The sequence below is a fragment of the Cynocephalus volans genome, chromosome 3 (genome assembly GCF_027409185.1).
Source record: "Cynocephalus volans isolate mCynVol1 chromosome 3, mCynVol1.pri, whole genome shotgun sequence".
Taxonomy (NCBI): domain Eukaryota; kingdom Metazoa; phylum Chordata; class Mammalia; order Dermoptera; family Cynocephalidae; genus Cynocephalus; species Cynocephalus volans.
The window spans coordinates 119,407,717-119,424,854 of NC_084462.1; positions in this window are offsets into that span (position 1 = coordinate 119,407,717).

Below are 17,138 nucleotides of genomic sequence, written 5' to 3' on the forward strand. Positions count from 1 at the left end.
TTTAAAAATATATTTTAAATGGAGCATGTTAGGTATTTCCCATGAAACATAGACCTACTTTTATGTCCGTATCTTGTTTTTTTTTTCTTAATTGGAAGATTGACTTAGATTAGAGACAAAAATTGAGAAGAAATTTCCCAGTGTCTAAGCACAAATCCCAAGCAAGTAGATAATAATACTTTATATTTAGCTGGTATGTTACAGTTTATGAAACCTTTCACTTTATCTTTTGAACTTCCAAGAAGTCATGGAGAATAGATCTCCAGAGCTCTGATCATCTGCCATGTGTGGGTATCAGCAAATCTTCTCCTTCCTGGACTCTTCCTCTTAGAGTTTCTCTCCCTTCCCAGCCTCAAAAATCTGTGCCAGCCCCAGCACAGACCAGGTCTGTTGACACTGGAACCTAGATTAGGTGTCAGAACCTCTCCTACCAAAGCTGGGGATCCCAAAGATGTTAGTCACACACCAACCCCTGACATCAACCCCTCTCCAAACTTCCATGTCCCTCTTCCCATCCCCAGACAGAGTTCATACCTTCCATGCTCTAGGATTCTTTTCCTGAAGATATTTTTGTCCTTGCACATATTTCGTTGCATTATAATAACTTGTTTACATGTTCTGCCACCTTACTATGCTGTAAGCTCCTTAAGGATCTGAGTCCTACTCATCTTTGAATTTCTAGAACCTGGCATGTAGTAGGTGCTCCCCTAGATGCTGAAATAATAAATTTAAGAGGCTTTAATGCTATAAAGATAACAAAAATGAATCTCCTGAAGATTGTGAGGACCCACTTTTTTTTTTTGGCAGCTGGCCAGTACAGAGATATAACCCTGGACGTTGTTATCAACTGAGCTAACCAACCAGCCCTGTCAGGACTCTCCACATGTCCTTGTAAGGATGGCTGTAAGAACCTCAGGAGCAGTAGCAGCTCCCTCTCTTCATCCCTGTTAGTTATAACCAGAATTTACCACCACTTGGTAAAGGGGTAGCATTACCAGTCATTGTTGCGTGAATTTTGGCCCCTGTGGAGCGGAGGGATCTGAGTGTCTGACACCATGTGTGTTAGTGTCCTATTGCTGCTGTAACAAATTACCACAAACTTAGTGGCTTAAAAACAACTTAGATTTATTCTCTTACAGTTCTGGAGGTGAGAGTCAGAAATAAGTCTTACAGGGCTAAAATCAAGGTGTGAACAAGTCTTCATTGCTTTTGGAGGCTGTTTGAATCTGTTTATTTGTCTTTTCTGGAGGCTTTTAGAGACTTCCCTCATTCCTTGGTTTGTGGCCCCCACCAGCAATCACATCACTCCGACCTCCGCTTCAATCCCTGTAGCTCACCTGATTCTGTCTCTCTTGCCTTCCTCTTTCACTTATAAGGATGATTATGATTACTTTGGACCCCGCCTGGTAGTTTAGGATAATCTTCCCTCTCAAGATCCTTGACTTAATCACATCTATAAAGTCCCTTTTGACATGTATGGTAGCGCATTTACAGGTTTTGGGGAACATCTTTGGGGGGCTGTTATTCTGCCTACCACACACCTGTTCTCTTGAGCAATTTCAAATAATTAACAGGTGGGACAGAAGGACCCTGAACAATCCAGTCTAGAACACACATCTGTTATAATTATCCATTTACTGGACTACACATGGATGGCAACAACAAACAACTATTAGGAACTAAGTGAGAGTAACCTCTGCATGGAATCTCAACTCTGACACTACTGGTGTTGGTACAATCTCAGGCCATTGGCTTTACTGCTCTAAGGCTCAGTTTCCTCATGTCTAAAATGGGGATTATATTATCTCCTCCCTCTCCGGATTATGCGGAGGATCAAGTGAGATAATGTATGTAAAGCTCCTGTCCAGCACAGAAATAGGAACCCTGGGGCTATTGTTACCACCAGTGCAGAGTGACAGGAAAAGCACTGATTTTACCAACTCACAGGCAGTAGTCATGAAGCAGTCCCAATCCTCATTGATTCTGACGGCTCACCTAAAGTTTGTCTACTCAAGGCTCTTTAGAAAATTGGAAAAGTGAACACCCCTAATGCATGTTCTCCCAAGAAATTACCTAGATAGAGTTCTGTGGCATGTAAAAGTTTGAAAATTATTTTTCAAGAGCTATCTAAAATGGGCCGGCTTGTTAGCTCAGTTGGTTAGAGTGCGGCGTTGTAACACCAAGGTCAAGGGTTCAGATCCCCACACTGGCCAGCAGTCAGAAAAAAACAAAAAACAAAAAACCCTATGTAAAATGATTAATCTTGGGGGCCGGCCCGTGGCTCACTCGGGAGAGTGCGGTGCTGATAACACCAAGGCCCCGGGTTCGGATCCCATATAGGGATGGCCGGTTCGCTCACTGGCTGAGTGTGGTGCTGACAACACCAAGTCAAGGGTTAAGATCCCCTTACCGGTCATCTTTAAAAAAAAAAAATAATAAAATAAAATAAAATAAAATGATTAATCTTGGAGATTATGCAGAAAAATTCTGTTCGAGGGCCGGCCCGTGGCTCACTCGGTAGAGTGCGGTGCTGATAGCGCCAAGGCCCCGGGTTCGGATCCCATATACGGATGGCCGGTTCGCTCACTGGCTGAGTGTGGTGCTGACAACACCAAGTCAAGGGTTAAGATCCCCTTACCGGTCATCTTTAAAAAAAAAATAATAATAAAATAAAATAAAATAAAATGATTAATCTTGGAGATTATGCAGAAAAATTCTGTTCGAGGGCCGGCCCGTGGCTCACTCGGTAGAGTGCGGTGCTGATAGCGCCAAGGCCCCGGGTTCGGATCCCATATACAGATGGCCGGTTCGCTCACTGGCTGAGCGTGGTGCTGACAACACCAAGTCAAGGGTTAAGATCCCCTTACCGGTCATCTTTAAAAAAAAAAAAAAATTCTGTTCGAGTCCCTCTCCTTGTCAAGACATCACATTCTCAGTTCCCACAGCCACGTCCTGACAAAGACAAGTGTTAAGCATAAAGATGCTCACCACTTCAAACTGTTCCTTTCTACCCACATGCTTTCTTAACTCTGACATATCCTTCCTAACCCACGCCTGAGCTAAAAGACTGATGAGGCAAGTCATGTATTTTCTAAATTCCAGTTTGAAGTTGGAACTAGAAAGTAAACACAGTTGGAGTCTGATCTCTGACTCACTCTCTTATCCACAAAATTCACTTTGGGTCTTACACATCTCATCTCTAGTTCTTTCCAATTTAAGAGCATGACCTCACAATAAATGAACTTATCAGCAGTGTGGGTCACATGAAGAGGTAAAAAAGAGGTAGCATTAAGGGGCCAGCCCGTGGCTCACTCGGGAGAGTACGGTGCTGATAACACCAAGGCCACGGGTTCGGATCCTATATAGGGATGACCGGTTGGTTCACTAGCTGAGCGTGGTGTTGACAACACCAAGCCAAGGGTTGAGATCCCCTTACCGGTCATCTTTTAAAAAAAAAAAAAAAAAGAGGTAGCATTAGTGAAATGCAATCAGTAGTGAAATGCAGTTCAGAATGGTCTCAAACTTTATAAATACTAGCTTCAGTAGTGAAAATACATACCAGCTTCAATGTATTAACTCACAGACACAATTTATCAGATTCACCCATCAGTTATTTATAAAACTTCAATCACAGGGTTAATTAATAGCGCATTGAGGGTAATTGAATCATGATAGTGTGAAGCAACTGGTTACATAAATTACACAAACCATACAAAAACAGCATCTGAGAAAAGGAACTTGCTAGTGATTTAAGATGGTAATCCTGTTTATCTTTATTACAAAAGCTGTAGACTTCAAAATCATAGAAAAGCATACAGATATGAAAAATGTAACATGAAAACTAAATATAATATGTTAACAAACACGAATAAGAGTAGGAGAGATCAAAAAACTAACTCAAGAATGAAATTGGGCCGGCCCGTGGCTCACTCGGTAGAGTGCGGTGCTGATAACACCAAGGCCACGGGTTCGGATCCTATATAGGGATGGCCGGTTTGCTCACTGGCTGAGCGTGGTGCTGACAACACCAAGCCAAGGGTTGAGATCCCCTTACCGGTCATCTTTATTTTTATTTTTATTTATTTATTTATTTATTTATTTATTTATTTATTTATTTATTTATTTATTTAATTTTATTTTATTTTATTTTTTTAAATTTTATTTTGTCGATATACATTGTAGCTGATTATTGCTCCCCATCACCAAAACCTCCCTCCCTTCTCCCTCCCCCCCTCCCCCCCAACAATGTCCTTTCTGTTTGCTTGTTGTATCAACTTCAAATAATTGTGGTTGTTATATCTTCTTCCCCCCCCCCCTGGTTTGTGTGTGTGTGTGTGTATGTGTGTGTGTGAATTTATATATTAATTTTTAGCTCCCTCCAATAAGTGAGAACATGTGGTATTTCTCTTTCTGTGCCAGTTACCGGTCATCTTTAAAAAAAAAAAAAAAAAAAAAAAAAAGAATGAAATGAGTGTTATTCATTCTATTCATTCATTCCTTTATTTCATTTATTGAGCACTTTTGCTGGGGACTGGGAATGCAGCGTGAAAAACACAGTCCCTGATTTGAAGAAAGTCAGTTCTGGGGAACTCAGCAAATAAGCTGACATTTATGGAACAATCCCATGCATGCTACAATAGCATATGCACAGGATGTATTGTGAGCACAAAGGAGGGCCACCAGCTCAGTCTGCAATGAGTTGGGTATTAAGGAACAAGTGGGAAGTAACAAAGCAGATAGGGGAAGGGCATTCAAAGCAGAGGGAACTGAATGTACAAAGCCACAGTGCCTGAGTAAGCCATAAGTAGTTTGCTGGAGCCTCTGGGTTTGGTAGGGAATAAAGAAGGGAGTGGTTGGAGGTGCAAGGCCTTATGAGTCTTGTAGGTAATTCTACAGTTAGAACTTAATTCTGGGGCCGGCCCGTGGCTCACTCGGTAGAGTGCGGTGCTGATAACACCAAGGCCCCGGGTTCGGATCCCATATACGGATGGCCGGTTCGCTCACTGGCTGAGTGTGGTGCTGACAACACCAAGTCAAGGGTTAAGATCCCCTTACTGGTCATCTTTAAAAAAAAAAAAAAAAAAAAGAACTTAATTCTGCAAGTGAAGAGGAAGACAAGATTTTTCAAATGTCTTTTTTTTTTTTTTTTTCACATTTTTTCCCCCAGCTGACACCTTGATTTCATCAAATGTGTTTTTTAAGTGATAGCTATATTGAAATAGCCACAGACCATGAAATTTACCCTTTTAAGTGTTCCGGTCAATGTTTTTTAGTATCTTCACAGTTGTGCCACCATCTAATTTTAGAACATTTTTTATTACCCCCTAAAAAAAACCCCATACCCATTGGCAGTCACTCCACATTCTCTCTTCCTCTTAGCCCCTGACAACCATTAACCTACTATCTCTGTAGATTTCCCTGTTCTGGACATTTTATATGAATGGAATCATACAAAATGTGGTCTTTTGTGACTGGCTTCTTTCAGTTACCATAACATCTTCAAGGTTCATCCAGGTCATAGCATGTATGAGTACTTCATTCTTTTTATGGTCAAATCATATTCTGTTGCATGGAAATACCACATTTCCTTTTTTTTTTTTTTTTTAAAGTTGACCGGTAAGGGGATCAACCCTTGGCTTGGTGTGTCAGCACCATGCTCAGCCAGTGAGCTAACCGGCCATCTCTATATGGGATCCGAACCCGTGGCCTTGGTGTTAATCAGCACCGCTCTCTCCCAAGTGAGCCACGGGCCGGCCCAGAAATACCACATTTCCTTTATCCATTCATCAGTTGATGGACGTTTCAGTTGTTTGCACTTTTTGGCTGTTATGAATAATGCTGCCATGAACATTTGCATAATAATTTATTTTGGGTATATACCTAGGAGTGGAATTATTGGGTCATATGGTGACTTTATGTTTAACATTTTGGAGAGCTGTTAAACTGTTTTCCAAAGTTGCTGCACCGTTTTATAGTCTCACCCCCAATGTATATGAGGATTTCAATTTCTCCACATCCTTATCTACACTTGTTATTGCCTATCTTTTTTGTTATAGCCATCCTAGTGACTGTGAAGTGGCATCTCATTGTGGTTTTGATTTGCATTTTCCTAACGGCTAATGATGTTGAGCATCTTTTCGTGTGCTTCTAGTATCTTCTTTGGAGAAATGTTTATTCATGTCCTTAGTCCATTTTTACATTGGGTTATTTGTCTTTTTATTGAGTTGTAAGTTCTTTATATATTCTGGATACAAGTCCATTATCAGATAAAGGATTTGCAAAAAAAATACCCCCATTTTGTGGAGTGTCTTTTCACTTTCTTAATGGTGCCCTTTGAAGCACAGGAGTTTTAAATTTTGATGTTTAGTTTACCCAATTTTGTTGTTGTAGTTGCTTGTCCTTTTGATGTTATATCTAAGAAACCATTGCCTAATCTGAGGTTATAAAATTTTACTCCTTTTATTCCCCAGAGTTTTATAGTTTTAGCTCTTACCTTTAGGTCTATAATCTATTTTGAGTTAATTTTTTAATATGGTGAGGTAGGGGTCCAACTTCATTCTTTTGCATATGGATATCAAGTTATTCCAGCACCCATTGTTGAAAAGATTTTTTCCTCAAATTTGTGGATTTTTTTCTTTAGACTTTAAATCAATCAGATTTTTTTTAAAATGCCATCATAGGTGTGCTAGCAATCACATTCTAAATTGCTATCAATTTTTAGATTTATAACTGCTTATTGATGATGAATGGAACTGCTGACAAGAAAGGAATTTCTCTTGTATTTCACAATTGGATTACTTGTGTGCTTGAAGATCAATTTTTAAATAAATGCATCAATGGAAACATTTTTTAAAAAGTATTGAGTTCTTTCTATGTGCCAGGAACTGTGCTAGACCCTGGGTGTAAGACAGTGAATGAAACACACACAGTCCCTGCCTTCTAGCAAAGAATAACAGGGGTACTTGATATAGACCAGGGGAGGCAGGGAAGGTTTCTGCAGTTGACAGAGTACTCCAAACAAAGGCAACAGCATGAAAAAAGACTGCGCTAAGAAGGAGCTTGGCTCTTTTGGGAAAATAAAAGGCCAATGAAACTAGAATGTAGTGGACAAGGAGAGCAGTACATGATGAGACTGAAGAAGTGGTCAGAAGCCAGTTAATGTAAGACTTTATAAACCATGTCCTGTACTGTGCTTTTGAATCTCCCTGGGGTGCCCCAGCAAACGCATCCGGGAGCCTTGGGTATTTTTAAATTTTAAAGGGAACACAGTGACATCTATCGAGCAGTATGGGGAACTGCTATCTCCAGCAGGTTTACACTTTCAATTTTAAATCCTGGTATTTTCTCCTTTCGCTGGGTTCTTCTGCTTTGCTGTGATGAAAGGCAAATCCCATGGGAAAATCCATGTGGAGCAGACAGTGAAGGTGGCTGCATTCAACTTGATTCCGAGGACCGAGAAGTTTTGCAGCGCCCTGCAGGTGCTAAACTGTCAGGACATGAATGTTTATTAAGTTGTTTGTAGGCAACTCCTTAATATACAGGACTGTTAGGTGTTCCTTTTATGTAAGAGTGCTTCAAAAAGCTACTGAGACACTAAGGGCACCTTGAAGTGAGAAAATTTAGGAGCTTCACTGTTAAGGATTTTGGGCTTATTTCAAGTGTTACAGGAAGCTATGAAAAGATTTTAAACAGAGATAGTGACATGGACGCTTTAATATTTTCTAGTAAAATGGTATTTTAGGGCTGGCCTGTGGCTCACTCGGGAGAGTGCAGTGCTGATAACACCAGGGCCACGGGTTCGGATCTCATATAGGGATGGCCGGTTGCTCACTGGGTGAGCGTGGTGCGGACAGCAACAAGTCAAGGGTTAAGATCCCCTTACCAGTCATCTTAAAAAAAAAAAAAAAAGCAGTGACTTTTAAAGTGTTTTTCCTTCCATAAACTCTATCTATAAAAGGGTGGGGAGGGGTAGGTCCCACTCCTTCTCTGATAGCTCTGGGCTCACTTAAAGTTGGAAAGGATGGAACAGAATTCCTAGGTAGATGAGGCCCTCAAAGCTGCCTCCTTTTCAAGTTGCTTAGCATTTTATCCTCTCAAATGAGTTTGACCATTATAGTAAAGTTTGCTGGTGCCACCAGTGTCCATTCTCCCCTTCTACTTTAGTAAAAGAATATCAGTCTGCATTTTATTTGGAGGTTATGCCCCCAGCTGAAGACTGAATTTTCCAACCCTTTGACAAGAGATGTGGCCATGTGACTAATTCTTCCAATGATAAGTGGACTTTCCAGACAGCCACTTAAAAGCAGCTGACTCAGCTGGTAGGTGTGTTCTTTTTGCCCTTCTGCCCTTTCTTCTTTTGGCTTGTGTCACAGATTTGATGATTAGAGTGCCACCGACCTTCTTGGACCATGAAGTGACCTTGAGAATGAAAGCCAGAGGCTAGGATGATGAAGCAGAAAGACAGGAGGAGCCTGGATGTCTGATGACTGTGGAACTACTATATCAGTCCTGGACAGCCTTCCTGTGAAGTTTTATGTGACAGAGAAATTTCTATCTTATTTAAGCCATTGTTACTTGAACTGAATAATGATATATAGTCATGATATATGACTATTAAAGGGTTAAAGGCTGGGACCTTATTTCAGGTCCCAGCCATTAACCCATTGCTCAGAGTGGGAACTGACACTTTAACAGATGATTTTATTTAGTATTAGAGGATAATTTTTTCTCTGGACACTATTTCAGCTCCAAATTTATTCTCAACATTTTTAGCCAGTACCCTTATTTATCATTATTTAGGCAGTGTAACACAGTAAACTTTAAAAAAAATCTTTCCCTGTATCATGACAACACAAATAATTTCTCAATTTATAGATTTTACCAATAATCCATACTCAACAACAATAATTCTACAGAAATCTTTTTTTAACTTTTTTTTTTTTGGTGGCTGGCTAGTATGGGGATTCAAACCCTTGACTTGGTGTTATAGCACCACGCTCTAACCACCTGAGCTCACTGGCCAGCCCTTGACCTTTTTTTTAAAAAAAATTCTTATTGAATCATAATTGATTATACATATTTTTGGGGTTCAGTGTTGACATATGTTGATCAAATCAACATTACTAGTATATATATTGTTACAAATTGTACTTATTCTTTATGCCCTTTGTCCAATCTCTCTCCATCCCCCTTGCCCTCTCCCCTCTAATTACCCTAGGTTTCTTCTCTCCTTCTGAAAGAGCAATGGTTACTCTGCTGATTTGTTGCCTAGATGATCTGTCCAATGCCGAGAGGTGTGTTCAGGTCCCCCAATATTATCATAGAGCAGATGCTGCTTCTGTCACTCTGGAATAGGCCTTGTGGAGAGAGACATCCTCTTCTTTTCTTTGGTCTCCACTGGTGACTCTCCTTGTGTCAATGTCCTCCAGTGGCTGGTGAACCATCTGCATGGTGGTTGTGGCGTCTATCCACTTTTACAGCAGCTGTGGTTACTGTGGTGGTTGTGGTGGGCCACCCCATGGAGGTGATGTTTTTGGCATGCTCCTTGGTGCTGGTGGTGTGGCTCGTTGTGGGAGGGGGTCCAGTCTCTGGATCCATGCTTTGGGTCCACTGGCAGGCCCTTAGGCACTGGTGGTGTGCCTGGGCTGGAACTAATTTTTTGTTCTTTGCTTACTTCTAAAATGGGGGAACTTCCTGTGGGACCCAGTACTTGAGCTGAGTGGTTGAGCTAAATTGCTGCTTTGCTGCTGTTTCCCTAGGGAAGGCTTTCTGTGGAGCTCAGGGTTTAATGGTTGACCTTATAGGCACTTTCAGCTCTCCAGAGACCTGGTGCACCTGGGTTGTGTAGAAACTCTGATCTGGGCCTGAGTTTTTTCATCAAACTGCACCCCGTGCAATTCTATATTCCTGATAGTCTCCTCTGAGTGGTTCTGTGCTGACTGGGGGGTGGATCAGCTGTCCTTGCTGTGTCCCAAGTGTTCTCCCGGTGGGCCCGTCTCCCCCACTGCCTATGCTCCAAACACTTCCCATGGGACAAGCTGTGCGCTGGTCCCTTGTCATGACTCACTAGCCTCTGAATGGCTCCTTTTTTTTTTTTTAAAGATGACCGGTAAGGGGATCTTAACCCTTGACTTGGTGTTGTCAGCACCACGCTCAGCCAGTGAGCGAACCGGCCATCCGTATATGGGATCCGAACCAGGGGCCTTGGTGTTATCAGCACCGCACTCTCCCGAGTGAGCCACAGGCCGGCCCTGAATGGCTCCTTTTTTTATTCAGTTGTGGCTCCTTGCTCCTCTGTGGGTCCATGGGAACCCTAGTAGTTGTCTTGCTGTCCTGGGGGCCACCAAGACCCTCTTCTCCCCTGCCACCTCCAAGCAACTCCGTCCCAAGGGCACAGCTGCAGCTTCTACCAGCTCCTGCTCCATGCACTCAGCAGCTCCAGCCTTAAAGCGGCCATGGCCCAAAACACTCCAACAAGTTTTCTCATCGTGGTTTCTCCCGCCTTCATGAACTCCATAGGTCTCTCCTCCTCTTCTCCTGGGCTCTAGTAGCCCCAGCTTGGCTGTTGTTGCTTTTTTATAGTTGTAAATTGGTTGATTTGTGGGAGAGAGTGACACTGGGGACTGTCTATTCCACCATCTTGACTGGAAGCCCTATTTTTTTAATTGTACATATTTGTGGGGTATAGTGTGTTGTTTTAACACATGGATATATTGTACAGTGATTCATTTAGGATATGTATTAGTCAGGATTCTTCAGAGAGACAGAACCAATAGGATATGTATATAGATATATGAGAGGAGATTTATTAGGGGAATTGGCTTATGTGATAATGAAAACTGAGAAATCCCACAATAAGCCATCTACAAACCGTAGACCTTGGGTTGCCAGTAGTGTGGCTCAATCCAAGTCTAAATGCCTCACAACCAGGGAAGCTGATGGTGTAATTATCAGTACAAGGCCAAAGGTCTGAAAGCCTGGTGGTACTACTGGTGTAAGTTCTGGAACCCAAAGATCCTAGAGTTCTGATATCCATGGATAACAGAGAAGAGTGAATCCCTGTAGAAGATTAGAAATCTTGATTCTTGTTTGATTTTTAAACAGGTCTCTTTAGCTAAAAAATGTATGGGACAAAAGTCCTTAGCTAGGAGGCAATGGCCTACAGCTAGTGGGTAAAAGCCCATCTAATCAATTCTAATCAAGTATATATTGATTCTCAGTTGATTTTTAGTATAGCGTTTTAAGATAATGCTTGTATGGGACAAAAGTCCTTGGTTAGGAGGCAGTGGCCTACAGCTAGTGGGCAAAAGCCCGTCTAGGGCCGAGCCCGTGGCGCACTCGGTAGAGTGCAGCGCTGGGAGCGCAGCGACACTCCCACTGTGGGTTCGGATCCTATATAGGTATGGCCGGTGCACTCACTGGCTGAGTGCTGGTCACGAAAAAGACAAAAAAAAAAAAAAAAAAAAGCCCGTCTAATCAATTCTAATCACTGTTTAGGGATGGGATTATGTACTTAGATTATTTAACATACTGATAGTTGTTAAAAGATGTAGAAAGAATTGCTGTAGGGAAAAATGTGAAAAATGTTTGCTAAGGGCAAGCTGTTGGTGGAAACTTTAGAGACCATTATACTTAGATTTAATCATAAGAATGTAACTCTTGCTTAAATCATTTAAGGAGAGGTTATGTTTTAGACTAGATAATGGTCACAGTTTGATCAACTTAGATATTCACAAATTGTACTTTGGAATGTCAGTGGTTAATTTAAATGGTGTTACTAGTTTCTATTGTTTAAGCTATACTTAGCCATAGATAACGTTGTCACGTTGCCCATGTCTTTGTGTTGTTTTGAAATGATTTGAGTCAACTGATTTTTCTTGTGAAACTTTTTTGTCTTTACAGTAAAAACAGAAGCTAACTTTGAATCGTGGCTGTACCCAGTTTTCTCCTACTAACAGAGTTGCTGAGGTGCAGTCCCTTTGGGCTTCTCATTGCATTCATGTTGCTTTAAGTAATCTTTTTTATGTCTCCATTATGCAGCGAGAATTGTAACATATCCCAGCTCCAGTGGATAGGGAGAGAGTTAATGTGCTCACTTGCTGTCCTTATAAATCCATCAGATCCACTTCCTGATAATCCATTAAACCATTACTCCACAAATGAATTAATCCATTCACAAGGGCACAATCATCACAATCCATTCACCTCTTAAAGGCCCCACCTTTCAACACTGCCATAGTCTGATTTCCCACCTTCTTAACACTGTTACAATGGGGATCATGCTTCATTGAGTTCTGGGGGGAACATTCAATCCACAACAGGGTAGATAGCATATCCATCACATAAACATTTATCTTTTCTTTGTGGTGATTACATTAAAGATTCTCTTTTCTAGCTATGTAGAAATATACAATATAATTATATTAGCTAAAGTCAGCCTAGAACCCCAGAATTTATTCTTCCTATCTAACTGTAATTTTGTACCCATTAATCCACCTCTTCCTCTCCCCTACCCCACTGCCCTTCCCTTCCCAGCCTCTGGTAACCATTTTTCTACTCTGTTTCCATGAGATTAGCTTTATAAAATTCCACATACAAGCATAAGTGAGATCATACAGTATTTGTCTCTCTGTGCCTGGCTTGTTTCACTTAGCATAATGTCCTCCAGGTTCATCCATGTTGTTGCAAATGACAGAATTTCCTTCTTTTTTAAGGCTGAATAGTATTTTATTGTGTATATATACTACTTTTTAAAAAAAATCCATTCATCTGTTGATAGACATTCAGGTAGCTTGCATATCTTAGCTATTGTGAATAATGTTGCAATGAATGTGAGGTGCATATATCTTTTTGATATACTAATTTCTATTCCATTGGATATGAGTATACCCAGAAGTGGGATTGTTGGATCATATGGTAATTCTATTTTTAATTTTTAAGGAACTTCCATACATGGAAGTTTTTCCATGTGGTTATATTAATTTACATTCCCACCAACAGTATACCCAGGTTTGCTTTTCTCCATGTACTCACCAACATTTGTTATCTTTTGTCTTTTTTGATAATAGCCATTCTAACATGTGTGAGGTTTTATCTCATTATGGTTTTAATTTGCATTTCCTGATGAGTAGAAGTGTTGAGCATTGTTTTACATATCTGTGGCCTTTTATATGTCTTCTTTTGAGAAATGTCTTTTTGGGTCTTTTGTCCATTATTTTTTGGCCACTCACCTGTACAGGGATCTGAACCCTTGACCTTCGTGTTATCAGCACCATGCTCTCCCAAGTGAGTTGACCAGCCAGGCCCTGTGTCCATTTATAATTGGGTTATTTGTTTTCTTGCTATTGAGTTGTTTGAGTTCCTTATACTTGTATATTTTGGACATTAGCCCCTTATTAGATATATGGTTGCAAATATTTTCTCCCAGTCTGTGGGTTGTTTCTTTCTCTGTTAATTGCTTCCGTTAGTCTGATGCAGTTCCATTTGTTTATCTTTGCCCAGACCAGTGTCATGGAGCTTTTCCCCTTTGTTTTCTTCTAGTAGTTTTACAGTCTCTGTTCTTACGTTTAAATATTTTATCCATTTTAAGTTGATTTTTTTATATGGTATGAGATAAGGGTCCAATTTCATTCTTCTGCATGTGGCTATCCAGTTTTCCCAACACCATTTATTGAAGAGACTATCCTTTCCAATTGTGTATTCTTGGCAACTTTGTCAAAAACCAATTAACTGTGCATGTGTGGATTTATTTCTGGGCTGTCTTTTCTGTTCCATTGGACTATTTGTCTTTTTTTTTTTTTTTTTGGCCAGTATCATACTGTTTTAATTACTATAGCTTTGTAGTAAAATTTGAAATCAGGTATTGTGATGCCTCCAACGTTGTTCTTTTGGTTCATGATTGCCTAGCTATTTAGGTTTTTTGTGATTCCATATGAATTTTAGGATTGTTTTTCTATTTCTATGAAAAATAACAATGAATTTTAATAGGGATTACATTAAATCTATAGATTGCTTTGGGCAGATTGCTTGGTATGTCAGAATTGCTGGGTCAACTTTACTAGAAAATGCCAAATTACTGTCCAAAGTGTTTGTACCAATTTATTTTTTTCATTGCTATTATTATCTTTGGCAGCTGGCTAGTGCAAGAATTGAACACTGGACCTTGGTGTTATCAGCACTATGCTCTGACCAACTGAGCTAACTGGCCAGATCCTATACCAAGATCTGTACTCTCACCAGTGGTATGTGAGTCCCCGTTGATCACATCCTTGTCAACACTAGTAAATATCTGACTCTAATTTTTGCCAGTTTGACTGTGTGAACTGATATTTCACTATGATTTTAATTTTTACTTCCTCAGTTACTAGTGAGATTGACCATCCTTAACTATGCCAGTTCACATACTTTATAAAAGTTTTCTGTAAGGTCATTTTTCTTTTCCTTATGTGTAGCAGTTCTTTATACATTCAGTATATCAACCTTTTGTCTGTTATATGCATTGCAAATATCTTCTCTCATTCTCTGCTCTTTTTTTTTTGATGGTATCTCTTAAGCAAAGAAGTTAAAAAAAAGTTATGTGAGACCAGGGGGCTTCTAGTGGTGGCTTGGTCATTGCTGGGCTGGGTGCAGATATCAGAGGGGTGTGGCTAAAGCCCTTGCCTCCCCACTACCCCAGCTCAGAAGCCTGGCATGCTTCCTGTGGTGGTTCAGTTGTCATCTCTGGGCTGATTGAGGGTGTTGGGGGCATGTGGCTGAGGCTGGAGGCCCCCACCACCCTGGCGTGGGAGAGCCTGGGGTACTTCCAGCAGTGGCTCAGTGGTTGTCACTGGGTTGGTTGCGGGTGTTGGTGGGGAATGGCCAACGCCCTTGGTCCCCCACCACTCTGGCTCAGGAGAGGAGCCCTGGGAGCTTTCAGTGGTGGCTCGATGGTCATCACAGTGCTGGTTGTGGGTGTCAGGAGGGAGTGGCTGAGACCTTCGGCCCCCCTCTGCCCCAGCTCAGGAGAGCCCAGAGTGCTTCCTGTGGCGGTTCAGAGGTTGTTGCTGGGCTGGTTGTGGGTGTCAGGGAGTGAGGCTAAGGCCCTCAGGACTGGTTGTGGTTGTTGGGGTCATGGCTGAGCCCCCCCAGGCCTCCCCCCTCCCTCGCTTGGTAGCCCAGGGTACTTCCAGTCCTTCTAGGTTTGGTGATATATCAGACTTTGTCTCTGGTCTGTGGGTATTTTGTTTTTTCTTTCAGTTCTGTATTGGATTATTTACTGTTCCTACCACCAAAACTCTGCACTGGAACTAATTTGTTGTCCTTTGCTTACTTCTAAAATGGGGGAACTTCCTGTGGGGGCCAGTACTTGAGCTCTGTGGAGCTAAATTGCTGCTTTGCTGCTGATTCCCTGGGGAAGGCTTTTGTGCAGCTCAGGTTTTAATGGTTGACTTTATAGGTACTTCTGGGAGTTGTGAGATCCAGTACACCTGGGTTGTGGAGAAACTCTGGTCTGGGCCTGAGTCTTTTCAGCAAACTGCACCCCATGCAGTTCTATATTCCTGACCAGTTTCTACTGAGTGGTCCTACACTGATTGGGGGGCAGATCAGCTGTCCCTGCCATGCCCCAGTGTTCCCCCACTGGGTCCGTCTCCCCTACCGCTTGTGCTCCAAACACTTCCCATGGGGCAGGCCATGCACTGGTCCCTTGCGATGACTCACCAGCCTCTGAGTGGCTCCTTTTTTTCAGTTGTTGTGGCTCATTGCTCCTGTGTGGGTCCACAGCAACCCAAGTAGTCTTGCTGGCCTGGGGGCCACCAAGGCCCTCCTCTCCCCTGATGCCTCCAAGCAACTTCATACAAAGGGAACAGCTGTGGCTTTTGTCAGCTCCTGCTCTGTGTGCTCAGCAGCTCCAGACTTGAAGCTGCTGGGGCTCGAAATGGTCGGAGCGGTTCTTTCTCTCATCATGGCTTCTCCCACCTCCATGCACTCTGTAGGTCTCTCCTCCTCTTCCCCTGAGCTCTAGCAGCCCCAGCTTGGCTGTCATTGCTTTTTAATAGTTGTAAATTGGTTGTTTTGTGGAAGAGAGTGATGCTGGGGACCGTCTATTCTGCCATCTTGACTGGAAGCTGGCAGGGAAATATTTAAAATCAAATGCCTATTATCTGGAAAAATGCTACATTGCCCTATTATCCATTTTTAGTTTGCCATTTTTCAGATCATTAGATCAGAAACAGCTGTTACATACATGAAAAGTATTACTAACGTGTTAATTATAGTAGTTAGCCATAATAACCCAAGGAAATGATAATTTTCCATAACCTAGATGTCATTAATCAATTGGTTAAATAAATGCATGACTGGGATATCTGAGAGAAGAGTTCCAAATGAAGTGAGTCTTAGATACAATGGAGTACTGGACAGCTCATAAACAAATATAGGTATCCATGGTATATTGCGCTAAGTGAAAAAAGCTGCTTAAAATATGAATTGTATGCCATGATCCCACTTTGCCAAAAAAAGCAATCTAAAAAATTATACACCAAGTTTACTTCTATTTACTTATTGTTGTTTTTGTTTTTTGGTTTTTTTGGATAATCACCATTTATTAAGAAGTAAAATTTTTTCATTTTACTGGAGAAAAAATGTAATATATACCTCTAATAATGACCAGATCAAAGGATTAAATCACAATCTTAAATTTTATAGATTTGTTCATTCATATTCTGAATATATTTTCTCAAATTTTTTTGATAGGGTTACTGGCTCCCAAGACAACTGAGTAAAGTAATGAATAGATTAAATCATTCCTCAGTCATTTGCATACCAGTAAATTACTTTTATACTGATGTTCCCAGATTTTTTTTCTAATTTAGGTTTGCTTTAATGCTTTTACTTACCACAAGATCTCTTGAATGGTGAGTATAAAGAACTAACGTGGAATATAGCTTAAGTACAATCTTCCTCATGTTGTCAGTGAAATTAACCTAAGCACCAAATCCTTGAAATCAAACAACATATGTGTGTGCAATTGACCATAGCCCCTTCTCTCTACAGAAAAAGGCAAAAAAATTTTTTTTATTTATTTTTATTTTGTAAAGAGATGACTGGTAAGGGAATCTTAACCCTTGACTTGGTATTGTCAGCACCACACTCACCCAGTG